Genomic DNA, 8,178 nt, shown 5'->3' with positions numbered 1-8,178 from the left:
TGTCACTCCCAGAGTCGTGCCAGCAATGTCACCCCCCAACATCACACTAAGTTACCCCAGTGTCTCCATCGAGTATCTCTCTCTCTCTGATTTCCCCCCCCCCCCACCCGCAATACCCCAGCATCACCCCCCAGCGTCACTCTCCAGGCTCAGTCCACAACTTCACCCCAGTGTCATCCCAGCATCACTCCATGGCATCACCCCAACTTGCTTGCCAAGTAAGCAAGGTTTGGGACAGCAGCTCCTAGCGGGGCTGTATAAGCTTTCAGACGCCGATAATCGATTATTAATCACCACCTTCCATCTGGTTTCCAAACCAGATGACAACGAGTTATGTGGGGAGTCTGTTCTGGAAACGATTTGTCTTTTTTCCAAACCTGCTATGAGTTCAGAAATCCCACATCATGCTGCAGCAGAAATGGGGTACAGTGGTATGTTAGCGACCCCTGCTTCAGGGAGCACAGGGGCTGCGTAAAGTGCACACGCTGCAGCCTGCCTATTTCTTTGGAGTCTGGGATTGAAACTTGACCCAAAAGGCCACACACTGCCATACAGGCAGGTGCCAGGTTCACCCACTGATTATGTCAAATCCTGAATTGTTTTCACAATGGGCTTTAATTGCAAAGAAAGTAGGCAACACGTTTCTCACTGGAGAGCCACAAGCTGTCCCCACTAGTTTGGCAAACAGAGCTCGCTCCGATCACACCGGTAATCTCAACTCTGCCATCCAGGCTGCACACACAGCTTTTCAGCATCTTGCTGTATCAGTACTGAAATTTGTGTGCTGTATCATACTGAAATTTGTGCTCCCCTATCTATTAGAAATTTTACTGAATGCTTTTGAGGACAGACTTCAATCAAAATATGCATGCCATTGTTTCTCATCCTTTGATCAAACTCCCTTGCCGGACAGGCAGATCCAATCACCTGCTTGTAATTAGTCTTTTTTTGTTGTTGTTTACGGTCTGAAGCAGTGATTGAGCACCTGGTGAGGGGTGTGGCCAGCCCTGCCAGCACAGGTGGAAGCAATTTACCTGTGGGACCGGATAGGGCTGAGCTTGGCTCCACCCCCTCCCTGCCCATATTTAAGGGCTGGGAACAGACAGAGCAGCATTCTGCTTGGGAGCTGCCTCCTTGGAAGTATTGGGAGTGAGTTCTGCCCTTTGGAATGGGGTGAGTGACTGCTGCTTTATTGCGGGGCTCTGGTCTTTCCCTTTTGGGGGATCCTGACCACTTTTAAGGGCTGGAAGCTGTGAGGGCAGCATCTCTGCGTGGAGGCTCCTTCCTTTGGGATGTGGGCTGTTTGTTTTTGGAATGGGGTCATTGATTTCTTCTTTACTGCTGGATTGTAATTTCGCTTTCTGGGGGCTCCTGACCACATTTAAGGTCTGTCAGCAGAAGGAGCAGCAACTGCACCTGGAGATTGCTTCCTTTAGAGCGTGGGGTGAACCCTTGAAACTGGGTGAGTGATTCTTTATTCCAGGGTTGCAATATCTTGTTGTTGGGGGGATCCTGACCCCACTTAAGGGCTGGCAGCCTTTAAGGTGGTATCTGTCTTTAGAGACCGTCTCCTTGGGAGTGTGGGATGAGCTCTGGTCCTTGAGAAAGGGTGTCATTCCTTCTTGTTTTAGGACTGTGACCTTTCCTGTTTTTGGGGCATCCTGACCACATTGAAATGCTGGCAGATGTAAGGGCAGCATTGATCTCTGGAGACTGTCTCCTGTGGAGCAGGGGTGAGTTTTGGCCTTTGAGAAGGGTGTAAGTGGTTTCTTTGTTTTTTCTTTATTTCAGGGCTGCATTCTCCCTTTTTTTTTTCTTTTTTTTTTTTTTTTTTTTTTTTTTTTTTTTTTTTTTTATCCTGACCACTTTTAAGGGGTGGAAGCCGTAAGGGCAGCATCTCTACCTGGAGACTGCTTCCTTGGCAGTGTGGGCTGAGTGTTCATCTTTGGAATGGGGTAACTTATTCTTCCTTTATTTCAGGGCTGTTATGCACTGCTTCCAACCATGCAGAGTTGTTTAAGGGCGTTCTGTGCACCCTTAGGTGTAATAAATCTTCGTCTTTATAGAAAGCCAAGGATTGTCCTCTTCTGGACTGCTGTACTCAGTATCACCCCAGTGTGATGAAGTGAAGCCCCTGCTCTGCTGAATACTGGGACTGGCCCAGAGAGGCTCTGATGGATATGGATTATCCTAGCCAGAGTACTTGGTACCATTGGTGGTGATCTCGTCCAACTGCCACACAATGAACAGGAACAGCCACAGCCAGATCTGGCTGCCCAGAGGCTGACCCAGCCTCACCTTGGAAGGGACGGGGCATCCATCACATGTCTGGGTAACCTGTTCTGCTGTGTCACCACCCTCACTGTACCAGATTTTCTTTATATCTAGGCTAAATCTTTCCTTGTTCTTCCCTTCGGGTGTTGAAAGGCTGTTACCAGATCACCTTGGAGCCTTCACTTCTGCAGGCTGAACAGCTCCAGCTCTCTCTCTTTATAGGAAAGGCGTTCCATCCCTCAGTTCATATTTGTGGCTGTTCTCTGGATGTTCTCCAACAGCTCCACGTCTGTCCTGCGCTGCGGACATCCACATCCAGATGCAGCACCTCCAGGTGAGGCCTCACAGCGCAGAGCAGAGGGGCAGGACCAGCTCCCTTCGCCTGCTGACCACACATCTTTGGATGGAGCCCAGCGTACGATTGGCTTTCTGGGCTGGAAGGCGCATTGCTGAGTGCCACTACTCAGCCTGTTGAGGTCCCTCTGGATGGCGTTGTCCCTCTAGTGCGTCACTGCACCCCACAGCTCGGTGTCATTAGGGTGCACTCAGCCCCACTGTCAATGTCACTGATGAAGGGGCAATCCCAGGTGTTTGTACAAACTCAGCAAAGAACACCTTGAGAGCAGCCCCACAGAGAAGGACTTGCGGCTCCCGGTGGATGAGCTGGCATCCATGAGTGGACATCAGCCAGCAGAGCGTGCTTGCAGCCTGGAAGGCCAGCTGTGTTCTGGGCTGCGTTAAAAGAGAAGCGGCCAGCAGGGAGAGGGAGGTGATCGTCCCCATCTGCTCGGCTCTTGTGAGGCTTCATCTGCAGTGCTGCATCCAGGCCTGGGGCCCCCAGCACAGGAAGGACGTGGAGCTCATGGAGCGGGTCCAGAGGAGGCACTGAGATGAGCAGACGGTTGGAGCAGCTCTCCTACAAGGAAAGGTTGAGGGAAGTGGGGTTGTTCAGCCTGGAGAAGAGAAGGCTTGGGGGGACCTCATTGCAGCCTCACAGTACTTGAAGGGGGAACAGCAGGAAGGGGAACGGCTGTTTACGAGGGTGGATCGTGATAGGACAAGGGGAAATGATTTTAAACTGAAACAGGGGAGGTTTAGGTTGGTTATTAGGAGGAAGCTTTTCACACAGAGGGTGGTGACGCACTGGAACGTGCTTCAGAGTCACTTCCAGGAGGATCTGCTCCTCGATTTTTTTTTTTTGCAGCACAGAGGTGAGACTGACACGTTGGTGGTTCCCAGGGTCACACTTTATATCTGCAGTAACAGCTGTGCTGTTGCCTTTTTTCTGCTCACCAGGGACTTCACCTGACTGCCTCGACTTCTCAAATACCACTGAGAGTGGCTCGGTGACTGCAGCGGTGAATTCCCTCAGGGCTCTGGGACTCGTCTCATCAGGACCCAAAGACTCCTGGATGTCAGGTTCTCAGGTGGTCCAGATCCTGATCTGCCATCACAGTGTGGGATAGGGAGGGGTCTGTGGGACCGGCATTGCTTCCTCAATCCCCACCTACCAAACCGAAGGTGAGAGTGGTGTATAATGAGCAGTTATCAGAGAAGATGGAAGATGGATGTTGTTGGGTACCTGAGCCTTCTCCTTGTCTGTTGTTCCCAGCTGCAGTGCTGCTGGTAAGCAGCATCACGCACAGAGTGCAGCCACATTGATCAGGGAAAGGAGTGCAGGTTTGTGAAAGAGGCACATCTGTAGGGCAGTGTCTTCATTACTGTTTTGTGTCCCACAGGTGGCTGCGGAGTTGCAGCGCTCCCGAGTGCCGTAACGACTGCATGGAGATGCGTGGCTCTTCATGGGAACAGCAAGGAACCGGAATCTGCATTTCCTGGAGCCTCGCTTTGCTGGCTGGTAATTGTCTGCCCAGCAGGTAAGGGCAATGCTCACCCATCAGTGTTTACCCACTCCATAGCACGGCACAACACGGTGCTCCCAGAGCTCTTCATTGCACTTTATGGTGCCCTGGATGCTGCCTGTCCTTTTCTTTCTGTGTTCTCTTTGTCTCTGGCCTTTCACTGCAGTGTTTTCCTTCCCTTTGCCCTTGCTGTTCCCTACTGCATTCTCTTGCCCTCCTGTTTTTGTGTTCCATGCCACGTTCATTTGGCCGTTGCCCTTGGCTTTCTTTGCTGGATTCACTTCAGCGTTCAGTTTTGGCGTTCTGTACTGCGTTCTCTCGCCCTCCTGTTTTGGTATTTCCTTCCACGTTCTCTTAGCCGTTGCCATTGGCTGGGCATTCTCTTGCCCTCCTGTTTTTGTGTTCCATGCTGGGTTCTCTTGGCTATTGCCCTTGGCTTTCTTTACCACATTCACTTCGGCATTCAGTTTTGGTGTTCCCTGCTGCGTTCTCCTGCCCTCCTGTTTTGGCGTTTCTTGCCGTGTTCTCTTGGCCATCATCCTGGGCATTTCCTTCCACGTTCTCTTGGCCCTTGCCCTCCTGTTTTTGTGTTCTATGCCACATCTCTTGGCCATTGCCCTTGGCTTTCTGTTGCCACATCCTCTTCAGCATTCAGTTTTGGCGTTCCCGGCAGCATTCTCTTTGGCCTCCTGTTTTGGCATTTCCTGCCACATTGTCTTGGCCCTTGCCTGGGCATTCCCTGCAGCATTCTCTTTGACCTCCTATCTTGCTGTTCCAGCCACATTCTGCATTGGCCTTCTTTGCCGCGTTCTCTTGCCCTCCTATTTTGGCTTTTCCTGCCATGTTTTCTTAGCCCTTGCCTGGGCATTCCACGTTGTGTTCCCTTGTCCTTTTGTTTTGGCATTTTGTGCTGCATTCTCTTGGCCTTTGCCCTTGGCCTTTCCTGCTGTGTTCTCTTTGGCTGTATTCTGACCTTTCCTGTTGCGTTCTCCTTGCCCTCACCTTGGCTTTCCATTGGTGCTCTCTTTGCTTTTGCCCTTGCCTTAGCTTGGCTGTTTTCTTTGCATTTACCTTGGTTTTCCATGAGAGTTCTCCTTCCCTTTGCCTGCCCTGGGAGTTCTGCTTGTCTTCGGCACTCTGGGATTAGCTGGGAGGCAACATTAAAGTTAACCTTGACCTGAACCCGTAGCTGAATGGGAGTTCTAATGATAATTGTGTTAACCTGCAGCGTATCTGTAAACCAAACCCTTAACACAGTGTTGAAAATGTCTCTTAACCTGAATGCTGCCTTAAAAATAATGCCTCATGTTTTTTGTCAAATAACCTTAATTGTGATTGTAGTGCAGAATACTGATGTTAGACCAACTGTAACTTCAACCCTATGAATAACATTAATTATATCCCTAATGTTAATTATAATTATAATTAATTACAATCCTTGTGTCATCATTACAGCAACGTGCTCAGGGTGCAGCCCCACACATGCGGGGCAGCGCCTTCATTACTGCATTGTGTCCCACAGGTGGCAGCAGAGCTGCGTTGCTCCTGAGCACTTTAAGGACAGCACGGAGATGCGCGGCTCTTCATGGCAGCAGCAGAAACTGGAATCTGCATTTCCTGGAATGCCCCGGAACCTCGCTTTGCTGGCCGGTAATTGTCTGCCCAGCAGGTAAGGGCAATGCTCACCCACCAGTGTTTACTCATTACTTACTGAGACACAAGGTAGGGTTCCCAGAGCTCATTTCTGCACTTCATGGTGTCCTGAATGCTGCCTGTCCTTTTCTTTCTGTGTTCTCCTTGCCTCCAGCCTTTCCCTGCAGCATTCTCCTTGCCCTTGGCTTTTCCTGCTGCGTTCTCTTGCCCTCCTGTTTTGGCGTTCCCTGTGGCATTCTCTTGGCCATTTGCCCTTGGCCACCTTTGCTGCGTTCTCTTTGGCCTTTGGTTCTGGCCATCTGTGCCACATTCCCTTGGCCTTTGTCCTTGGCCTTCTTTGCCACGTTCCCTTTGCCTTCTGTTCTGGCATTCCCTACAACATTCTCTTTGGCTTTCAGTTTTGGCGCTCCTGGCTGCGTTCTCTTTGGCCATTGCCCTCAGCCTTCTTTGCCACATTCCCTTTGGCCTCTTGTTTTGGCATCCCTTATGGCGTTCTCTTTGGCCTTTGGTTTTGGCGTTCCCTTCCATGTTCTCTTTGGCCATTGCCCTTGGCCTTCTGCGTTGGCCTTCCATGCAGCGTTCTCATGGACCTTGCCCTCCATTTTGGCCTTCCCTGATTTGTTTTCTTTTGTCTCTGTTTTGGTGTTCTCTGCGACCTTCTCCTCAGGCCTGGCCTGTGACGAGGCTTTCTCTTCAGTGCTCTCCCTGCCTTTGCCTTCCCTTTGCCTTTGACGTTGCCTTCCCTTGGGTGTCGTCCATGCCTTTGCCCTCCGTTTTGGCGTTCCCTCAGCTGTTCTCCTTGCCTTTTGCTCTTACCTTTGCCTTGGCCTTCCCTATCGCTCACTCTGAGCACGATCCTAATAACCCTAACCTCAATACCTTCTCCCCAACCCTAAGCTCTGAACCCCAAATGTAGTGTGAATTGCAGCCATGACTGTATAGATACCTGTGCAAATTAACCCTGCACCTTCCATAGTGCTTTCAATTGGGCACTGAACCCCTCTGTAACCTTCTGTGTAGTACTAACAAAAGCCCCACAGCTTCCCTGTTAAATACTCCTAACCTTACTCTGAAGCCATTTCTTGGAGCCGTGTTTGGCTTCCATGTTTTGTGGGTGGGCTGACTGAGCATCGTTTCTGTCTCAGCGTTCCTCCTTCTAAAGCGTGTCTCTGTATTACAGGTGAAGATGCCTTCGATGCTTCCAGTTGATGGCTTCCCCCCTGCCATGCCATCGTCTTTCCAGTCCTCCCGCACTCACCGCCTGCTCAGTTCAGTCCAGCCGTTACCTGAATCCCTGCTCCGTTCCCTTTCCTGAGTGCTGTAAGGACAGCATGGAGATGTGCGGCTCTTGATGACAGCAGCAGGAACCGGAATCTGCATTTCCTGGAACGCCCCGGAACCCCACTTTGCTGCCTGGTAATTGTCTGCCCAGCAGGTAAGGGCAATGCTCACCCACCAGTGTTTACTCATTACTTACTGAGACACAAGGTAGGGTTCCCAGAGCTCATTTCTGCACTTCATGGTGTCCTGAATGCTGCCTGTCCTTTTCTTTCCGTGTTCTCCTTGCCTCCAGCCTTTCCCTGCAGCATTCTCCTTGCCCTTGGCTTTTCCTGCTGCGTTCTCTTGCCCTCCTGTTTTGGCGTTCCCTGTGGCTTTCTCTTGGCCATTTGCCCTTGGCCACCTTCGCTGTGTTCTCTTTGGCCTTTGGTTCTGGCCATCTGTGCCACATTCCCTTGGCCTTTGTCCTTGGCCTTCTTTGCCACGTTCCCTTTGCCTCCCGTTCTGGTGTTCCCTGCAACATTATTTTGGCCTTCAGTTTTGGCGCTCCTGGCTGCGTTCTCTTTGGCCTTTGCCCTCGGCCATCTTTGCCACATTCCCTTTGGCCTCCTGTTCTGGCGTTCCCTGCAGTGTTCTCTTTGGCCTTTGATTTTGGTGTCCCCTTCCACGTTCTCTTTGGCCATTGCTCCCCGGCCTTCTTTGCCACATTCCCTTTGGCCTCTTGTTTTGTCTTCTCCTACAGCATTCTCTTTCCCTTTGGTTTTGGCCTTTTGTGCTGCATTCTCTTTGGCCATTGCCCTTGACCTTCTGCATCGGCCTTCCCTGCAGCGTTCTCACGGACCTCGCCCTCCATTTTGGCCTTCTGCGTTGATCTCTTTGGTCTCTGTTCTGGTGTTCTCTGCGGCCTTCTCCTTGGGCCTGACCTATGATGCAACTTTTGGCATTCTCCAAGCCTTTCCCATCCCTTTGCCTTTGCCCTATGTTTTGGCGTTCCCTCGGCTGTTCTCCTTGCCTTTTGCTCCTGCCTTTGCCTTGTGGGGGTGGGCTGACGGTGAGCACAGTTTGGGTCTCAGCGTTCCTCCTTCTAAAGCATGTCTCTGTATTACAGGTG

At 51.1% G+C, this 8,178-nt stretch overlaps 2 long non-coding RNA genes across 2 annotated transcripts; both read left to right on the top strand.

The window, feature by feature from the left end:
• Positions 1-1,396: 1,396 nt before the first annotated feature.
• On the top strand, positions 1,397-2,358 carry LOC125703923 (uncharacterized). Its single transcript, XR_007380995.1, has 3 exons — positions 1,397-1,462; positions 1,632-1,733; positions 1,981-2,358. It is a non-coding gene; the product is annotated as an uncharacterized LOC125703923 (long non-coding RNA).
• A 1,231-nt stretch (positions 2,359-3,589) lies between these two features.
• Positions 3,590-7,346, top strand: LOC125703887 (uncharacterized). The gene is made up of 4 exons (XR_007380984.1): positions 3,590-3,701; positions 4,014-4,151; positions 5,659-5,805; positions 6,970-7,346. It is a non-coding gene; the product is annotated as an uncharacterized LOC125703887 (long non-coding RNA).
• Positions 7,347-8,178: the final 832 nt, after the last annotated feature.

The sequence above is a fragment of the Lagopus muta genome, chromosome 23 (genome assembly GCF_023343835.1).
Source record: "Lagopus muta isolate bLagMut1 chromosome 23, bLagMut1 primary, whole genome shotgun sequence".
NCBI classification, from domain to species: Eukaryota; Metazoa; Chordata; class Aves; order Galliformes; family Phasianidae; genus Lagopus; species Lagopus muta.
The sequence above is the reverse complement of the archived record's forward strand: the minus strand, read 5'-3'. Positions and strand labels throughout refer to the sequence as shown.